Below are 12,490 nucleotides of genomic sequence, written 5' to 3' on the forward strand. Positions count from 1 at the left end.
CCTGGTAATCCCGCTCCTCGGAATTTGTCCTGAGGAAATTTTTCCAAGGAAGAGAAAAATCTCAGTGTAGAAAGATCTTCATTGCAGCTCTGTTCATCAAAGTGGAAAAGTGATGGGCTAGAAAGAGCATTGGTTTGGGTGTCAGGTGTCTGGGGTTTGAGGGCTTGATTTGGGGATGGGCCACTTGGTATCTGTGTGGTCTTGGATAAATGACTTGAGTCTGCATCTACCAGGGTGGAAGGAGGGAAATCAGGCTGGGAAAGTTGGGTGGAACCAGATTATGGAGGATCTTGACTGCTAAGCCAAGCTCTCCAGGCTCTACGCAGTCAGCAAGAGGAAACATTGCAAGTATTTGATCAGAGCTCTGCATCAGAAAAATTACCCCAGCAGTGGCCTATAAGATGAACGGAAAGAGCAAGAAGGTGGAGGCGGGGAAGCCACTTAGAGGTCTTCTGCAGTAGTCTCTATGAGAGGTAACAACTAATTAAATGAAACAGCCTAAATTGTGTGAGTACCTTGTGGGTGATGAACCATTATCATAAATCTCCAGCCTCCCCGTAGAATCTGGTTAACAGTCTGCACTGAGCAGAAATATTTCATAATAACACCTTATACCTCTAAAACTCTTTACAGTTAAAAAAAGTGCTTCCATGTGTATTATCTCATTTGATCTTCTAGGGTGTTTACAAGTTCATATTTGTAAAGTTTTCCCATGTATTGGACCCAGGTCTATGGGTTTATAACTTCCAGGGTCCACCCCTCCTCTCCTCCTTCCCTCAGCTTCCCTTTTTTGTTCAGTATTCAGGCACTCCATAGTTCTTTATTTCATTTCACTGCAAAAAAAAAAAAAAAAAAAGAAAGTGGCTGAACGCTGCACCAGCCTCCTCACTTAAGTTCCTCCGAAGGCAGGTAAGTCATCAGTGTGCTGGATTTGAGTGCATTTGGTTTATTTAATCATTTGTTGTCTTTCTCTGATTGCATTGGTGTATCACATGTTCCACCATATGCTGTCCCCCGATGCTCTGCACACACGAGTGAGAGCCCACGAGGGGGCCTAACCTTCCCTCCTCTCCTTCCAGTTCCAACCCTTCCCCCATCCCAGGGAAGGCCATCTCCCACTGGAGGCCCCAAAAGGGAACCTAAGTCAGACAGACCCAATCCACTAGAAGTGGGTCTAGCGATCACCCAAGAAATCTGGGGCCCGGGCCGGCACTGTGACAGAGACTTCCTAACTCCGGGCTTCTCTGGCTTCCAGAGGCGCTAATGAGCAGGGCTGAGCGGTAATTAAGTCTGTGCTCAGCTCCACATCACGCAGCACAGCTGCAGCCAGCCAGGAGGAGGGAGAGGGAGGAAGACGGGAAGGAGGCCCCCAACCCTCTCTTCCCACTCCGAGCCCGCTCTCCAGGGCTCTATTTAGTGCAGCAAGAGGAGTCCGTAAAGCCACAGGATGAGGGAACAGCTATAGGAGACAGCTGCTCAGGGCTGGGGGAAAGCACCCAGATGCCAGCCAGGCGTTGCTGCTCCAGCCCATGGGCCGCCAATGGGCCAAGCTGTAGTTCTGTCAGAGGTGAAGGTTACCCTGTCTTGCAACCAGCCTGGCACTACAGGACCTGCTGCAGGATGGGGCTGAGGTCTGGCAGGAAAGGAGAGGCATGACACCTACTACCCACTACTCATTGCCATGCAGGTATGCCGTTGTCTCTGGGAAGTCTGGGACCTTCTTCAGCTCACACCCCAGACCAAGGGTCCGCTCTGGGTGAGGACCAACATCAATATGAGTTACTCAGTGAGCAATCCTCTGGAAATCCACACATCTATAGGACCCAGTCCATGCCCTCCAGTGGGAAGGCAGACGTGAAAACAGAGACATGCCTTTTATTTTGAGCGTCTTTCTTTGGACTTTTGCATTTTCTCTTTCTATTTTTGAAAGGATCATTTGGCATTTTTTATGTTAGCATATTTTCCTTGGAGCAATAAAGGCGTTTGCAGTATGGAAAAAGTGACATTTGATCTGAAGGAGTCCTGAGGGGATCTTTGAGTGTGGGGAACTGACCTTTTGTAACCACCCACCCAGAGCACGGGCTGCAAAGTGTGAACTGAGCCTCCAGGAATGATGTCTGGTGCCCTCCACAGGTCAAGTCACAATAGGAGCCTTGGTGACAGCCGTGGGAGCATGTGTGTGCCTGTGCTCCCGTGCCTCTCTCCTTCGGTTTCTCTAGATGGCTGTGGCTAACCTTCTGTCCTTCCTCTCACTCTGTCGTCAGCTGTCCCAGTTCTCCGTCTCTCTCTCTCTCTCTCTCCTTTCAGCCCAGCCCGGAAGCCCAAGGGCTGGGCCAGAGGGAAGCAGTTGTTGCTGTTTTTCCCCAGCTCCCGCTCAAACCTGACACCCACAGAAAGGTCAGGCCCACGTGGTTCAGCACATCCCGGCCTGGCCCGCCCTGGCTGTTACCATGACGACTGCTGGTCTGGAAATGTCCTTAGCCACCTCTACTCAGCATGTTGGGTGGCTGTCCCAGGCTCCCTTCTCAGAAAAGCCATTCCTGCCTGGCATTCCAGAGTTATAGGGCTTCTGGGAACATGGACGGACAGACAGAGACACAGAAAAACAGACCAAGTCGGAGGCACACACACAGACTGAGACAAAGAGAAACAAGCAGACTTAGGGACCCAGAGACTATGAAGATGCAAGAGAGATGGTGACAGAGCTTTGGCAATGCAGGACAGAGGGATAAATAAAGCAAAACAGAGTCGGAGATGGAAATAAGAAAAAGAGACAAAGAGAGGCACAGAGGACCATGATGACCTAAGGAGAGAGAAACCCAGACTAAAAGGATAAAGGAGAGGGCCCGAGGGAGGGAGGGAAGAGGAAGACGGCAGAGGTGTGAGAGAAATCGGCTTTCACACCCCCTCACTCCCATCCCAGTAAATTACCTTGTTATGGGCAGGGCTTGGATCCAATATTTCTCTTTGTCTTATCCTCTCTGAGGTCTCAGGTGGGGTCTGAGATGATTTGCTGGCCAGGCTTTTCCTCTGTCTGGATAACATTTGCCACCTTAGAAGAGGGGTCTTGTCCTAAGCTAATAATGGTAAACTTGAACTCCACTCCACTCCACCCCAGCACACACACACACACACACACACACACACACACCCCTCTCCTTACCCTAGGGAGGCCCTTGGTTCCATCTCACCCCAAATTCATCACAAAAACCTACTCTCAGCCTTACTTATCCCAAGTAGTAAAATGGGTATCAGAACAACTGAATAGGGATGATAAGAAATGAGGCAAAATTAGGGAGTAACGAATGTGAACATCAGAGATGATGAAGCCCCGGGTGGTAACTAACATGAAAGAGGAGACAAGAGACGGGCTGGAAAGAGTGAGTACCAGACAGGAGTGTGGGGGTAAGAAGGTGAGAGGAACCAGGGGAGGAGGAGAGAGACAGGTTCAGAGCTCTGATCAAGGCAGCCCAGAGAAGTTACAGGAGTGGTGGGCCAGCTTGGATCAGTCCTCCAGGTCTGGCCGGGAACCCTGCCTCCACCATTAGTGCTATGATCTCCCATCTTCGAAGTGTCTCCGAGGCTTTGAGTGAGGTCTCTCGGGGTCTTTGGGTTCTTGGTCGTTCTTAACCTTTTCCTTTTAAGAAATAGTGAGGCTTCCCTGGTGGCGCAGCGGTTAAGACTCCGCCTGCCAATGCAGGGGACACGGGTTCGAGCCCTGGTCTGGGAAGATCGCACATGCTGCGGGGCAACTAAGCCAGGGCGCCACCACTACTGAGCTTGCGTGCTGCAGGTACTGAAGCCCGTGCACCTAGAGCCCGTGCTCCGCAAGGAAGAGTAGCCCCCGCTCGCCGCAACTAGAGAAAGCCCGCACACAGCAACGATGACCCAACACAGCCAAAAAAAGTAAAATAATAAAAATAATGAGACCATTAGCACCATTAGCAGAGAGGAAACTTGGAGCCTATCCAGCCTTCGACCTGTCCTGACCTGGAGCACAGTGTGGAAGGGACAATGGAGCCAGTGTCCCTAATGTCACCAAGTTCCCAGCTCACGTGTGGATGGAAAACAGGTGCCAGCTTAGAGGGCCCAGCCCGGTGCCCTCAGCCCAGAGAACCCCGTGAGGGAGCGGGGCCCAGAAGGGAGACCTGAGTCCAGGAGAGGTGTGTGTGGACATTCAGATAGGGCTGTGCTGAATCAGCCAACCTGGAGGGCACGCTGCACCACAGTGGCTGGAATGTGCAAATCAAAGGTACCACACTGCACCACACTGCCCTGGAAGATGGGTCCGGGACTGGGCGGGAAAGGGGCTGTGGCCGATGTTGTTGGTGCCCCACATCCCTTCAGCCCCCTTTTGTGTCCAGCTGCAGCAGCTGTGGTGGACAGTCCTGACACATCCTCTTCTCTGCCAGAGGCTCTTGTGAGTCCCTGCCGGGCAGCCTGGAAGTCACAGGAGCTTAGCTCTCCCAAAGCGCAAACCTTAACCAGTGAGGGATGGCACTGGTGGAATTACTTCATCACTCAGGGAATTCTGATCTGCGATCTTTATGGCTCCTCAGAGTGATCCCAGGAAGACTGAGCTATAAGTACCCACAGTGGACCCCTCAATGCAACTTCCCCGTCTCATTGCTCCCTCGCTCCTGATCAGCCCCTAAAATGCCTACATCCAAGTCCTTGTCTCATGATATGTATTCAGAGAGCATAAATAGCACAAGGGCTGTCTTTCTGTGACCTTCAGAGCCAGAGTGCGTCCCACAGAGCTGAGCTAAGATAAGCAGTGTTGGAGGGCTCTGCCCCTGACTGCTTGTTGGTAGGTGATCAGGTGTTTGTTGGAAGGAGTCATTATCATCTTGGGAAGGAAAAGAGCTCACCAGCTCTACCTCCCAGATGTTGGGGAGGCCAGGGCTGACTTATTAGCAGCAAGCCTACATAGGTCTCCAACAGACAGCCATGGACTGTCATAACTGGAGAGGACCACAGGGGTTACCTGATCCAACTTTCTATGCAATTTGGGAATCCCCTTTACAACCTCTCTGACACCTGCTTAAACACCTCTAGTGACAGGGAACTCACTACCCTTTACAAGACAGTCCTGTCCGTTCTTGGACAGCTATTAGAACGTTCTCCTTATACCAAATGGTAATTGGTCTCCTTGAGACTTCCCCGCCCTAGACCTAGTTTGTCCTTTGTACTTCAATGTCTCATCTGTCTATCCAAGACTGCTCCAAATATTCTAAAGCCAACTGTGTCCACTACATCTTCTCTTCTCTAGGCCAAAAAATCTTATTGCCTTGACCATTCTTCAAATGACTCAATCTTCTGAACCTTCTCATCCTGGACCCCTCCTCCAGGGAGCACTATGGTTTATCAACATTACCCTTTCAACGTGGTGCCCAGATGATGCCTCAGAGTAGTATGACCAGTGCAGACTGTACTTTTCACTACTATGGCCCTAAGTACATTTCCACTATTAATTTCTAGAATTATAACTTTTTTTGGCAGGTTCACAACACTGAACTGTACTCAGCTGAACTGTGAAGACAATCAATGTCTGTGCTTTTGGCTTCTCAGCATCGCTTTTGCTTTTTTTCAGGTAACAGTAACTCTCCCCCATTTCCCATTCTCAAATGGGTCTGGTGGGATTGCCAACCCCAAAGCCCTGTACCCCTTGGCATAGGTTTGGACCCATGACCTAGGCTCAGCCAATAACAGAGTATCTTTTCCCCGGTCACAGTAATTGTTTCAATGAGGAGCATGTGACCCAAGCCAGGCCAGTCAGATTCCTTCCCTGGGGTTTATTATATGGAGCTGGAAGGGAGACCTCTACCTTGGGATGTGCTCAACTGGGGTGATGTGCAGAACTCTCTGTGCTATACCAACACACAAATCAGAGTTAATAGTGGAAGAAAGATGAGACTGAAGACACTGTTTGAGTCCTTGGATCCAGCCGGCCTTGAGGCCAGCTCCACTTCTGTCCTTCCCAGTCAGTGTCCCTTTATGGCTTGATCTAGGTTGAGTCTACCTTCTGTCACTAGAACAAAGTAGCTAATTCGCAGTTCTTTGTCCTCTAACGTGTAGTTAATTTTTTTGATCCTAGATAAAGATCATCACATTTATTCCTAGTAGGTTTCATACTTTGTCTCATCATTCCAGTCTACAGAAAAATTTTAGAGTTCTGATTCTGTGATTCAATCAATTACCTATCCCTCTCACTTTTGATAAGGATGCCTCCTATGCACTCATGCAAATCATTGATAAAAATGTTGAGCTAGGCAGAATAAAAAAAAAAAAACCAACATCATGTCAATTTATCAAACAACTGAGTGTAATTTTGAGATGGTTGTTCAAACAACCATGAATCTACTCAACTGTACTCTTATCCAGCCCTGACCGTCCATCCTGTCTCCGAGATCTCGTTACTCGATCAGGCACCATGCCAGAGACCATGCTGCACCTCGGCATTCTGCCGAGCTACCACTTGATGATGTCATCCAAAAAGGACATAAGATTAAAAAACCAAAACTGGTCCTAGGCTTTAAAATGCTCAGAAACTCTCAGTAACCCATCTCCCTTATGTGCACACATGCACACACATAGACACAATCCCTCCCCCACCTCTGCCTCTGCCTCCTCCCGCCTTACTTGTCTGCAAAAGAACCAATTTTTTTTTTTTTTAAGTGGATTAGGTCAGCATGAAGCGAAAAGAGAGTCAGTCCGTTTGGGAAGAGGCAACCTTTTTACTTCAGAACAATCTGTGACAGGTAGCACTTGGGGAATGGGGGTGGGGGGAAGGGAAGCGGATGAGTATCTCTTAGCCACTCTTAGACTCATGGGGGCAGCACAGGGACAGCTTTAGTAAAGCCTGGCGCTGGAGGGTGGGGAAATCAAGGAGCAGAGGCCCACTGTTGCTCCAGTCTGGCCTGTTCGAGGCAGTACAGTGCAGCAGCAGAGAGCACAGGCTCTGAAGAGAGCTAGGCCCGGTTCTCAGTCCTGGGACTATCACTTGCTAACCACCCACCACTACCTTGTGCCATACCCAGGTGCCATGCTTCACTCTTCCCACTCTCTCACGCTTCGTTCCACTCGGTTACCAAGTTCCCGTGGTTCTTCCCCCTAAATGCTTCTCACATCCACTTCTCTCTCACCTCATTGCCGCATCCTCGTTCATGTAACCGCCATCTCTTCAAATATTTCTTCTGCCACTTTCTCTCTCTCTTCTTCTGGGACTCAACTTATATGTATATTAGACTGTTTGATATTGTCTCACAGCTCTTGGAAGCTTGGTGTTGTTTTTTCTTCCCCCGCCCCACTCTTTTCTCTCCTTGTGTTTCAGTTTGGATAATTCCTATTAACCTTTCTTAAGTTCACAGTTCTTTCCTCAGCTGTGCCTACCTATTGAAAAGCCCATTGAAGGAATTCCTCTTTGATATCATGTGTTTTTTATTTCTAGCATTTCATTTGGCTTTCATACAGTTTCCATGTTTCTGCCAAAATCCCCCATTCGTTCATGCAAGTTGCCCACCTCTTTCCAACAGACCCTTTAACATACTAAGTCATTTTTATTTTAAGGTCCCTGTCTGATGGTTCCAACATCTGTGTCATCTGTGAGTCTGGTTCTGTTGGTTTCTTTACCTTTTGACAATGGATTGGGTTTTTTTCTTTGCGGACTTTCTGTATGTTTTGTAAATTTTTATTGAGTGCCTATCATGTGTAGAACAGCAGAGACTGAGGTAAATGGTGTTTATGCCTGGAAACGAGCAGGCACCTTCTGTCAGCCTGTTGGCGTGGGGGGAGGGGGAGGGCGGGAGTCCATCTATTGATAATTAGGAGTCAGGGAGGGTTTGAATTTTGTTGTTGCTGTCATTATCTCAGTGCATCACAGATTTAAATTCATCTAGTTGTGGGCTGCTTAGCGTGGGGACTGGGTGTCAGAGGGTTTTTCTGTGTTCCTGCTCCACGCTCACCTTTTCAGCCATCCCAGCACGCCTGCCCCTCCCCCCCAGAGGAGACTGCCTTCCCTTGCTATTTGGTGCTAGTTTGGGGGCGGGGTCTCTGACATCCTGGTTGAGCTTCAGTCTTAGGCAGGTCCTGTGTGAGTTTCAGGGATGGGGCTTTCTCGTATTTCTGTTCCTGCTCCCAATGACAGCCAAACTCTGTCTCCTACCTGTGGTTGGTTTTGGGTGGGCAAATTTTCTTGCCCTCTCCCCCAACAGAGCAGACCTTTGCTTAAATTTTCAGCCCAAGACAGTTTCCCGCTTCTCCCCTTGGGGTAGAGGGCTTTTGCTTGTTCTGCCCCCAGAAGCAATGGGTTTTCAAGTGTTCAAGAAGGACAAGAAAGTTTTTACCCCTCACCCAGAAGAAGATGAGTTTTGCTTTTATTCCTCCCCCTGAAGCAAGACTCTGTTGCCCCTCCCTCAGTGGCTTAAGGCTGTTGCTTATTGGAGAAAAGGATTGTGGAAGCAGCCGAGGCATTTTGCCTTCCCCCAGAAGCTGTCTTAATCAACTACCTGCTTGTACCACCAAGGAGGGACGCTCTCTCCCATTTCCTGCCCTGCTCCCACTTTTTCTCATGAACCTCTGGGAAGACCTGTGGAAGAAAGTTTGCCTGTGAGTAGAAACCCCCTGTGTCTGGAATGGTCTCCAGCTACTCTAAACTGACACGCTAGCCCATGTGTAGCCTTTAAACGTTCGTTAAAATTTTTGTCGGTTTTGTCTTACCTGCTTGTATGACAGCTCCCCCGTTTCCCGTGCTCTGCTAAACTTGAAACTGTTCATGTGTATCTCTCTCTCCTTGAAGAGGCTTTACTTGGTTGCCTTGTGACCTCAGCTTTCTGAGGGCTCAAGAAAAGCTATGATTTTGTAGATTATCTGGCTATTTCTCATGGTTAAGGTGGGAGTGACGTTTTCTTGCAGCGTTGTTCATCCTCAGTAGAAATACAAGTCCTCAAGTCACTGTCACCTCTTTCTTAGGCAACTGCAACCACCTCACAGCTGGTGCCTGCACCCAATTTTGCTCCTCTCCGTACTGCAACCAGCATAAGTATTAAGAATTCTGTAACCATCAGAAACTATAAGGGACCGCAAATAAAATACTTCAAACTAGCTACATAAAAACTGAAACCTAGGTTATGGTGTACCAGTTATCTATTGCTGAGTGACAAACCAACCCAAAACATAGTGGCTTAAACCATGACATTTTTTCTGTTTATGAATCTACAGGGCTTGCAGGGACAGCTTGTCTCTGTTCCACTTGGTGTCAGCTGGGGTGGTTTGAAGGCTGGGGCCTGAAATCATTTGAATCACTTATATGTCTGATGCCTGGGGTGGGAAAGACTCAAACAGCTGGGGACTAAACTGCGGGAGCCCCTCTAGCTCTCGGTGGGGCCTCTCTAGTATGGAGGCTTCGAGGTAGCCAGACTTCTTACATGTTGGCTCAGAACTACCAAGGAACATATTGAGAAAGAGAGAGATCCCAGGTAGAATGTTTTTATGACCTAGCCTCTGAAGTCATATTATTCATGCTGTACTCTATTAGCAAGGCAGTTACGTAGGTCTACCCAGGTTCCAGGGGAGGGAATATTGACCCATCATCTCAGTGGAAGAGTGTCCACACCACACTGTAAGTTGAAAGTGTGGGATGTGATATATTGATATGGCCATCTTTGGAAAATACAATCTGCCATACATGATTCTATTTGTTCTGTAATAGTGAAAAAATAACTTCAAAGAAATCAAGCCAGAAAATAAAAACAAAGGAAAACCATGAGCCATCTGATTGCATTATTTCATGTAGACAGATCATTGCCAAGGGTGAATTTGTGCTCCCCTCATCAATTTAAACATGTCAAACCCATGGCAGCCATAACCATCTTTCTAGATGCAATTCTGGTCCTGTCACTGCCCCTCTTAAAATGACCCTTTAGCTTCCTGTCGCTCCCCAAATAAATTCCAAGCTCCTTAACATGGCTTATAAAGCCCTTCACACCTGGCCTTGTTTATTAATTTCTCACCTCACCTTCTGATGCTTCCTCCTTTGTCCTTTATGCTCCAGCTACACTGAACCATTTTCCAGTATCCAAACTTTATTTTGCCTTCAGGCCTTTGTACTTGCTATTTTCCTCTTCTGGGACTTTTCTCTGCCCCCATGCTCTTATCCCTCTCTTCTCTCCAACTGCTACTCATTTTTCTGGACTCAGCTTCGCTAACTCGGTCTCTCTCCTACCTCCCACCCAACTGGCCTAGGGCTCTCATATCTCCTTCCCATATGCTCTCAAAGCACTGTGTGCCTATGCTAGGGCTCTACAGAATCAGAGACTACAGCACCAGTTAACTAGGCCATTATCTCCCCCTCCATCAACCCACGTGGGAAGATACAGTTTTGTTTTATTCACCACCATGCACAGTGCCTGAAGCATGGCAGGGGCTCAACAAACATTGGTTAGATGAATGAATCTGTGCCTTAAATAGCCCTCTGGGTTCAGGTAGACAGCCCTCTCACAAGCCTAAGATTGCGATGACAGTGTCCTGTCTTGAATCATATAACTGAGGTAGGGCCAAAGCTGGTTGGGATAGTTTGGAATTTTCAGGAAAATATCAGCTGTTTTATGTGGCTGGAGCTGTTCCCAGCATTGGGGGACTCATTCCAAGGCAGGGCCAGGGAGTGCCTCCAGGGCATCTTCCCTTTTCCAGCAATAGTCCTGGTGGGCAGGCCTGCCTGAGAGGGACACACCTCGGCAACAGCTGGTAGGACGTTTGTTTACTTGCTGTGCCTACATCCAGAGCCTATTTCTGGAGCAGGTATTGGATGCAAGCCTGTGCCATTCCAGCACTGATCTTGCCAAGCCCTGTGCCAGGAGAGAACAGCGGCAGTCACTTACCTTATCTCCCTGGCTCCAACCAGCCTTCTCTGGATATACCTAGTTGTTACTGTTTTGCCCTGTTGGGAATTGCCCTTCTCTGGCTCTAAGGTTTAGCAGTAAATATTGCTCCATGTGCTCTCGCTTTCTGTCTGTTTCATCAAGGACATGAGGAAGGAAGAAAGTTAGGGGTGATAAGAAAGGCTCTCTCAACTCATAAATTTTACTGATTTGAGGAAGTCTTAACTGGAGTTCCTTGGGAGTTTCCAGGATCAAAGGAAACAGATCAGCATTTTTGGCCAATACAGTTTTTCCTATGGTTAGTCCAATTTCTGAAAGGGAACTGGAATACAAAGAGGTCATTTGACTTATTTATGATCCCACAGTAAGCCACAGCACGGATAAAGATAGCACCCAAGACTCTTGGTTTCAAATTTAGTACTACATCAATCGCCTAAGTTAAATTTATGTTAAAAAGTTAGCTTTGGGAACTAATATCAAATTTGTTTTTGGTAAATAGAGTTTCACCTTTTTTTAGAGCCATCACTTAAGTTGTCACCTCTAAACCAATTAAGAAACCATAGTTACAACCCATTAGACTCCCTTCTGTGGAAGCCTGTCTCTGTAGAGGAGTGAAGTGAGAAGGCAATGGAGATCTGGGGCCTTCCCCCACCGCCCCACCCCAGGTTTTCACTCTGGGCTAAACATCTTTCAATCCTACAATTCCTTTTCAGTTCCTCTGAATCACTCCCCACCTTTTCATATTAAGATTTCTGTTTCTTAGGTCAAAAATGGGAGGTAGGGAAAAGGCAAAGTTGGAATCCTGCCTGAATGACAGAGACGCTGTTTTCTGGTACAGAAACATTCTCTAACCATCCACGATCAGCTGCTCTTTGGGAGAGTATTTTCAGACCTTACTGCTTTTTTTCTTAAATTGTTGTTACTGAGGAAGAATAATTTTGTTTATCATGCAGGGAGAAGGAAAATGTTAGGTGGTTTTTTTTTGTTTTTGTCTTTTGGTTTTTTTTCCTTTCTAAACCTATCCATCCATCTGAAAGCCATCAGATAGCTCTGTAGGAAGAGTGAGGTTTGGCACCTGAACCCCAGGCAGAATCCCTTGCAAGCTTAGTCCAGGCTGGATGACTGTCAGTGTCTGGCTTGCTCAAAGTGTCTGGGGAACAGAGGGTCACTCTCTCTGTCAAAGGCATCATACTAATAAAAAGCAGTAAGAATAAAGCTAACACCAGTAGTCAATGGCAAAACAAAAAGGAAAGCCCATCTGGAAATTACGACAAAAATATTCATATAATTAAGCAAGTATATAGAATCACCTGGTTGGTTCCCATCCTTTTGGACAAGGCAAAATTTCTCGATCTACTTGATTTAGAAATGAGCAAATGTTCTCTGAAGGTTTTTATGGCCACCTGCTCATCATTAGGGATTTGGAACCTATTACCCAGAAAGACGCTCCACTGGAGCCATGACCTCAGAATCCTACCCTCAGGGCACCGAGGTTTGGCTTGTCAGAGGGCACATGTTAAAAAACAGGAATCTGGCAAAGGTTACCAGCTCTCCTGCATTGACATGCATTTGTCTTTACCTCCTCACTGCCTGGGAGTACCTCTCTGGGAGGA

This window comes from Eschrichtius robustus, chromosome 1 (assembly GCF_028021215.1).
Source record: "Eschrichtius robustus isolate mEscRob2 chromosome 1, mEscRob2.pri, whole genome shotgun sequence".
Classification (NCBI taxonomy): domain Eukaryota; kingdom Metazoa; phylum Chordata; class Mammalia; order Artiodactyla; family Eschrichtiidae; genus Eschrichtius; species Eschrichtius robustus.